Source organism: Saimiri boliviensis, chromosome 1 (genome assembly GCF_048565385.1).
Source record: "Saimiri boliviensis isolate mSaiBol1 chromosome 1, mSaiBol1.pri, whole genome shotgun sequence".
Taxonomy (NCBI): domain Eukaryota; kingdom Metazoa; phylum Chordata; class Mammalia; order Primates; family Cebidae; genus Saimiri; species Saimiri boliviensis.
In genome coordinates this window covers 34,784,386-34,793,601 of record NC_133449.1, presented here as the reverse complement: position 1 = coordinate 34,793,601, position 9,216 = coordinate 34,784,386, and positions in this window count along the sequence as shown.

Here is a 9,216-nt window from a genome sequence, read left to right as displayed (position 1 = left end):
GCCATATTTTCCTTGTCCAGTCTACCATTGATGGGCATTTGGGTTGGTTCCAGGTCTTTGCTATTGTAAACAGTGCCATGATAAACATGCGTGTGTATGTGTCTTTATAATACAACGATTTATAGTCCTTTGAGTATATATCCAGTTACGAGATTACTGGGTCAAATGGAATTTCTGCTTTAGATCCTTGAGGAATCACCACACTGCCTTCCACAATGGTTGAACTAATTTACACTCCCACCAACAGTGTAAAAGTGTTCCTATTTCTCCACATCCTCTCCAGCATCTGCTGTCTCCAGATTTTTGACTGATTGCCATTTTAACTGGCTTGAGATGGTATCTCAATGTGGTTTTGATTTGCATTTCTCTAATGACCAATGATGATAAGCATTATTTCATATATGAAGAAAATTTCTTAAAAATTAAAGGATTAATATATGATTCAGTCATCACTCTTCTATTAGTCTGTTCTCATGCTGCTCATAAACACCTACCTAAGACTGGGTAATTTGTAAAAGAAAGAATTTTAATGGATTCATAGTTCCACATGGCCAGGAGGACTTAAAACCATGGAGGAAGGTGGAGGAAGAGCAAAAGCATGCCTTACGTGGCAGCAGGCAAGAGCACATGTGCAGGAAAACTCTCCTTTATAAAACCATCAGATTTCATGAGACTTATTCACTGTTACAAGAATGATTCAGTTACTTCCCACTTGGTCTCTCCCACAAAACGTGGGGATTATGGGAGCTACAAGTCAAGATTATATTTGGGTGCGGACACAGACAAACCATATCATTCTGCTCCTGGCTCCTCCCAAGTCTCATGCCCTCACATTTTAAAACACAATTATGCTCTTCCCAACAGTCCAGCAAAGTCTTAATTCAGCATTAACTGAAAAGTCCACAGTCCACATTCTTATCTGAGACAAGGCAATTTCCTTCCACCTATGAGCTTGTAAAATCAAAAGCAAAGTTAGTTTCTTCCTAGATACAGTGAGGGTATGAACAATGGGTAAATACACCCATTCTAAATGGGAGAAATTGGTCAAAATGAAGGGGCTAGAGGCCCCGTGCAAATCCAAACTTGACTGTGGGGCAGCTAAATTTTGAAGCTCCAAAATGATCTCCTTTGTCTCCAGGTTCTCATATACAGGTCACATTGATATAATAGGTGGGTTCCCATGGTCTTGGGCAGCTCTGCTTCTGTGGCTTTGCAGGGTAAAGCTCCCCTCTTGGATGTTTTCATGGGCTGGCATTGAGGGTCTGAAGCTTTTTCAGCCACACAGTGCAAGCTGTCAGTGGATCTACGATTCTGGGCCTGGAGAACAGTGGCCCTCTTCTCACAGCTCCATTAAGCAGTGCCCAGTCAGGGACTCATTGTGGGGACTCCAACCCCACATTTCTTTTCTGCACTGCCCTAGCACAGGATCTCCATGAGGGCTCTGTCCCTGCAGCAAACTTGCCTGGATATGCAGGCATTTCTATATATTCTCTGAAATCTAGGCAGAGGTTCCTAAACCTCAGCTTTTGACTTCTGTGCACCACAGGCTCAACATCATGTGAAAGCCACCAAGGCTTGGGGCTTGTTTCCTCTGAAGAAATGGCCTGAGCTCTACATTGGCCCCATTTAGCCACAGCCAAAGCAGCTGGGACAGAGGGCACCAGGTCCCTGGGCTGCATACAGCAGTGGGGCCCTGGGGTCAGCCGAGGAAATCATTTTTTCCTCCTAGGCCTCAGAACCTGTAATGGGAGGGGCTGCCATGAAGGTCTCTGACATGCCCTGGAGACATTTTCCCCATTGTCATTGTCTTAATCATTAGCATTTGTTTCTTTGTTACTCATGCAAATTTCTGCAGCAAGCTTGAATTTCCCCCCAGAAAAATTGGTTTTCTTTTCTACTGCAATTTTTTTCAAACTTTTATGCTCTGCTTCCTCTTGAATACATTGTTGCATAGAGATTTCTCCCACCAGATATCCTAAATCATCTCTCAAGCTCAAAACTTCACAGATCTCTAGGGCAGGGGAAAAATGCCACCAGTCTCTTTGTATAGCAAGAGTGACCTTTACTCCATTTCCCAAGTTCCTCATCTCCATCTGAGACCACCTCAGCCTGGACTTTATTGTTCATATCACTATCAGCATTTTGGTCAGAACCATTCAACAAGTCTCTAGGAAGTTCCAAACTTTCCTATATTTTTCTACCTACTTCTGAGCCCTCCAAACTTTTCCAAGCTCTGCCTGTTACCCAGTTCCAAAGTTGCTTCCACATTTTTAGTAACTGTATAGCAGTGTCCCACAACCTGGTACCAATTTGCTGTATTAGTCTGTTCTCATGCTACTTATTAGACATACCTGAGACTAGGTAATTTATAAAGGAAAGCAGTATAATGAACTCACAGTTCCACATGGCTGGGGAGGCCTCACAATCATGGCAGAAAGTGAAGGAAGAACAAAAGCACAACTTACATGATAGGAGACAAGAGAGCATGTGCAGGGGAACTCCACTTTATAAAATCATCAGGTCTTGTGAGATTTATTCACTGTCACAAGAACAGCATGGAAAAGACCAGCCCCATGAATCAATTACCTCCCACGGGGTACCTCCCAGGACAAGTGGGAATTATGGGAGCTACAATTCAATATGACAATTGGGTGGGGACACAGCCAAACCATATCAACTCTCCTAGCTGTTTAACCAAAATAGTTGAATATTTATGTTCATATGAAAATCTGTACATTAATGTTATAACAGCTTCACCTATAATTCAGAAAATTTGAGAGTAATTAAGATGTCTTGCAACAGATGAATATATAATCCAACAGTAATATGCCCATGCAATCAAGTATTGTTCTGTGATAAAAAGAAATATGCTATCAGCTACAAAAAGAATATGTATACTATGGAATTTAGTGAATAATAATGGACCAATGGTGGCTCATCAATCATAAAAAAGCACTATACTAATGCAAGAAGGTAACAGTAGGAAACATTTTGTACAGACATGGTGATAAGGGAGTATATGGAAACTCTATACTTTCAACACAATTTTACTATAAACCTAAAACTGCTCTATAAAATAAAGTATAATTAAAAAAAAGAAACTGCTTTATAAAATAAAGCCTAATCAAGAGAAACAAAAATCTTTTAAAATCTTAGAAATCATAGTGATCAGTATTTTTTAGTCTAGAATTTCCTCTATATTTGAGAAATTTAGAAAGATAAATATTTTAATAGAATTATATATTGTTTCAATCTATATTATAACACAATATTCCTTATAGCAAGTTTTTATGATTTTACAGATCTTTCTCAAACTGAGTAATAGTCTCTCATTATTACTACTTGAAGAGATAGGATCATTACAGAGAACAACACAAATGTAAATCTGGTTGGTTGAAACTATATATATATTATATGTGTGTATCATATATGTATGTACATATATATAACACATGTAAAAACACTATTTTGATTGCCTACCACATTGCCAATTAAAAAAAAGAATGGTGTCACTGTGGAAATATTTGGGGAAAAAGCTAATCAAATTTTTTTTCAATTAACAATAATATTAAGTAACATTATTCAACCTTTATTATATATTAAGCATCAGAACAAATCCTTTAAGTATTATATGATTTAATCATAATAGTTTTATTTGAAAAGTACTAGCATTATCTTCTTTCATGCATGAGAAAACTGAGTCTCAGTAACTTTTGTACTGTCATATAAAAACTTAATGAAAAAGCTAAAACTCAATCTAGCTTAAGATCTTGTTTATCACCAGTATTATCTATTGCTTCAAATCACTGAATGGGCCTCATCTGTGGCTATGGGAAAACTATCACTATTGTTATTTCTTTCATAGAATTGTCCAGTAAATTGTCCATTTTAGAGGACCAATAAATTAATGAGTTTACTCAATAAAATGTCATTTGTTTGGTAGGCTACAGACTTACAGTAGTGTATCTGTCACATTTACTCTTTAACTAGATGATGTGAGATATAATCATAGAGTAAATTTTGTCCAAATTAATTATGAAAGAACAAAGGAGATAAAAGGAAAAAAGTGACAGAGAAAAGAAGAAGAAAGGAGTAATTGATTTTTTAAATTCTGAAGATTCAATGTATGTTTGAAAGCTTCCACCTATAGATTTACACTTAAAGGATCTATCAAGAATTCAGAAAAAAAAAAAAAATAGCAGAAGCGAGCAAAATCAATGGAGACAAGTCAAGAAAACTCCCCCCAATATAAATACACTTTAAAAAAGGAATTTCTAGTATAAGTTTTATCTCAAAGTAAAATGAAATATATCTCCTTTCTTCCCTTATGTAAATTTCACTATGCTTTCAACGTTATCTTCAATGTGTTATTTGGGATAATTTTATAAATCCAATACTTAGTAATGCTAAGGAAGAAAAACAAATTTAAACAAATTATGAATCAATATTCATGATGTATGGAAAAATACGCAAATTTAAAAATTCCTAAAAAATTTAAGTTGCAATTTACCATATTTTGATTTAAGATTTCCTTGGGAGATTTTTAAAATGCTTTTTATATTTCTCAATATGTTCCATCTGCTACAGAGCTTTCAAATTGTTACAGTACAGTTGTAGAGAGAATGCCTTGGACCTTTTTAATATGTGACTTACAACCTGGTAGGAAATTACCTTGTTGCTATGGTTCACTTGGTAGCACTCAGTGGGCCAACGGGTCATGGTTTAAGGATTTATGCCATAGTGATAATTCATAACCAGTTCTCATTGCACTTCAGCATGGTTCTAGGTCAAAAACACCATTATCCTTCACTTCAAGTTCACACATGTTTTGACCCATCACTTTTACTTTGATAAATCTTCTCTTGAGAATAGAAAGTGCTGTTTATCTTGAAAAGGTACATCTAGGACTATAGACAGTGGATAAGAAATAGTATATTGAAATACTTTTTTAAATGTATTCAATTTAGTTCACACACACACGCACACACACACAGACACAGAAACACACACACATTCTCAAACACACCCTCAGGAATGCAAAATATATAGGAGACTATGGACAGTAGCTGAGAGCAACAATTTGCATTCCCATGTTTGATAATAGTTGTATAATGTCTTCTCTCGATTAAAGTCTTGCTCTTACCAACCCTTCTCAAGTAATGACACTACATCATACTTCAGTTAGTAAATAAGGGTACTCAAAGAGACACTGTCTTTCATTTGCCTATGTTAATGCACATGTTCTCTTTTTTCACTCATCTATAGGACAAGAAATCCCCTTGTTCCTGTCAGTGCAAAATTCCAGGGCTTGAGTAACGAATATCAAATCCTCATCACTCACCTTACAAGGACTTCAATCTTACACGTATTCCTTTTGCTTTTGTCATGAATTTCTCTGTTTCTCTTTGATTCTTCTTAGAGTTGACAATTTCTGATGCCTTGAAAGTCAATATGTAAAAATAAAAACACATCAATAAACAAACCTACCAATTTAGTTATTCTCTCTGTCTACTACTATGTTGGTGTTCTTTTAGAGAAAAGAAAAAAGAAACAAAGAGTGGTCTCTTTTTTCTGACTCCAATCTGTGCTCTCACACTTATATTTTAAACTAATGTAGAAAGTAAAACAACACAAATTCTAGATTATAACATAGTCATAGAAATAGAAATAGCTTCAAGACCTTGAAGAATATGAAGATTGCTTAAACAGCAATCATGTAAAACTGTGATAGAAATATTGATAAACTGGACTACACTGAAGTTGAAGATGTGTGTTCATAAGGAATCTCTTATTCTAAGAGTATTCTATGACACTCTTAGAAAAGGGAAACTACAGAATGAAAGGGAAACTACAGAATGAGAGGATATATTTCCAAGTAATAAATCTGAAAAATTAGTTGTATCCAGAGCATATAAAGAGCTTCTACAAATGAATAAGGAAAAGACAGCCCAATAAAATTGGGCAAAATATATAGACACTTCACTAAAGAAATTATTCAAATATAAAATAGTCATAGGAATGTGAAGATTTGCTTCAAATTTATTACTAATCAGAAATTTAAAGTTTAAACAACTGTGGAATACTAACATGGCTGATTCTCAGTGAGGAGACCTAAAATTAGAAGTATTGACAAAGATGAGGAGTTACTTGAACTGTAGTACATTGCTAGTGGGAATATATATATATATATATATATATATATATATATATATATATATATATATATGTGTGTGTGTGTGTGTGTGTGTGTGTGTGTGTGTGTACATATATATATATACAGTCACTTTATCTTTTTTTTTTTGGTACCTTTATTTTAGGTTTGGGGGTACACGTACAAATTTCTTACACGGGAAAATTGCATAACAATGAAGCTTGGTGTACAAGTGATTCCATCACCAAGGTAGTGGGTATATTACCCAATAGGTAACCTTCCAGCCCATGTCTCTCGCCTGTCTTCCCACCTCAAGCAGTCCTTAGTGTCTGTTGTTCTTATTTTTAGTCCCATGTGTATTCAATGTTTAGTTCTCACTTAATTGAAACATGACGTATTTTGATTTCTGTTCCTGTGTTAGTTCAGTTATGATAATAGCTTCCAGCTTCATTATTGTTGCTGCAAATATTATTTTATTCTTTTTTATGGCTCTGTATAATTTTCTTTATCCGTTTTACCATTGATGGGAATCTTGGTTGATTCCATGTCTTTTAACTTTAGAAAACTGACATTATTTCTTAAAGTTCAACATACTATGCCTAAATATATGCTGAAAATAAATGTGCCAAAATGTATGCTAAAGTATATACAGAAGCATTACTTTAAATTTGAAAGAACTCATATATCAATTAGAAAGAATGAATAAATCAATTTTATTATATTCATTCAATAAACACTGTGCAGTAATGAAAATTACGTCACACATACATTTCTCGATGTTGATGAAAGTAGTGCTAGAAGCTAGAAATCTAACAATACATGCATATGACTCCAGTTATATTTAATTATAAAAGACAAGTACTTTGTGAACTTCAAACAACATAAATTTGTCTCATATAAATAATAATATAAACTCTGAGTACTATTATAAATTGAACATATTTGTGTGATCACCATCCAGGTCAAGGTTCCTTAATGTTCCACCCCAAACATTATGTCTATGTTGTAAATTTCCCATCTTTATCAACAACTGATGCAAGCAGCTAAAATTTCATATTCCAAAGGCAAGGTCATTGATATGCAAACGGCATGTATTATGGTAGACATATAAATGTCTCCACTATGTTAACCTCAAAACTTTTTATAAAGAGCATGAAAGGGGACCTCGTTAGCAGGAGAACCACTTTAGATTTAATGCAATTCTGTCTGTGATGGTTGTTCTAGCCTTCTATTCCCATTCATTCTGTCAAACAAAAGTCACTCAAAATTATGTGTCTAAATGTTTTAGTGTTAATAACATACAGACAGCTGGCAACAATAAAATACCTTTGCAAATACATGTAGCTTATTCTGTTTTCAATATTTTCCATGACGTAGGCTTACTTCCAGTGGTTAATAAATAGCACCTTGGCCTCCCATATGAACCTAGTGAGGAGTTACGGGGACAGTGTCCTAGAGTACTTCCTTAATATGTACCTATAGTTATAATATACTACCCCCATTTTAAAAGTGATAAAACTGAGATTCAGTAAGATTTATAGCAAGTAAATGTTATTTTATTTTAAAACATTGTTTCTTATTTTAATGCTTATACTGCTAATTATTATATGCCATTTTAGTTACTGTGCATTTTCTTTCTGATCTACTCACCTTTATATAGACATGAGATTATTCTGATAGTTTCACAAAGTATCTATTTATTTATCCCATCAATATTTGTTGAGCACAGTTTGCAGACATTTTTCTAGATGTTGAAGACTGAAAAGTAATATTTTTGCATGCTTGCACTTTATACTGCAGTGGGAGTGTTGAAAGGAGAAAAATCTTCAGTCTAATTCAAGTTCACTTGCTCCCCTTGGACATTAGTTCATCATTTGATATTGGATTATGAATTTTCTGCCCATTCCCCGATTTCTAGACTCCCTTTCTGACTAATCCAAATTGTTTCTATCTGAATCATTACATGAAGATAATCTAGCTACAGCTTATCTTCCAGTACAGTATAGACTACTCACCCAATTGGGAGTCTGAGAAAATTGATTCTCTCTGTTTCAAACTTTGCTCAGAGCATCAAACCATAGCAGAGAATCACAAGTAGTAAGGCAATAGCAGAATTGTGTGAAAACATTACTTTTCTAGGAAGAAGAGACATGATGTATGTATATATGTGGCTAAAGAGGCAGAATAGAAAGAAAAGGGAGAAATTTTGGTATTGAGTTTAGAAATGGGGTGACCTTAAAGAGGTTTCAACTTATTCCAATTACAAAGGCACACAGATATAAGTGCATTTAACCTGGCTCACAGATAGTGATCCACTCAAGCTTGATATTCCTTAGTACATATCAAATAGGTCAGCCAAAATGGTTTGGCTATGCCTTATCTGAATTTTTAAAAACATCTTTAATGAGCAAATTTTCTTTTTCTGTCTTTTTCATTTTCCAGGTCAAATTATGGTCTATAAAATGATGATAACTCAGAGGTTAATTTTTGAGTAATTATAGAAAGAAATTATAAATATATTTTAAAAGCGTGTAGTGGGAGACAAATATTAAGAATTAAAGTAAACAAGGAAAGATATAGTTCGATGACTAATTTATTATGGCCATAGGCCTGATTTTAATTTAAATAGTCTTTCAATTTAAATGAAAATGTTCTAAATCATAAATTTTCCCCTATGCTAGTTATTTGTTAAAAAACTAAATGAAATTTTAGCTACATTCTACAAAGCTTAATCAACATAGCAGTTGTAAATTACCAGGCTGAAACCTGGACATTAGTTTTCCAAGGTCTCTTCTGTTACTGTTCTTATAATTTTATTTCCAAAATATATATACAGATTTTATTACATTGCCAATTATTTCTATTTGTTTCATGTCCACTGAAAACAGAGTATCATTACAAAATTTTTAGGTTCATCTTTTTTAAAATTGAAAACTAGTGAAATTATCTGAGTGTTTTAAAGACTATGCTATTTTTATTTTTGTATTTTTGTTGATTATTGTCAATATTTGAGTTGTATTTATTATTGATTAGTTAGTAAAATTCATTTAAAAATAATCAAACGC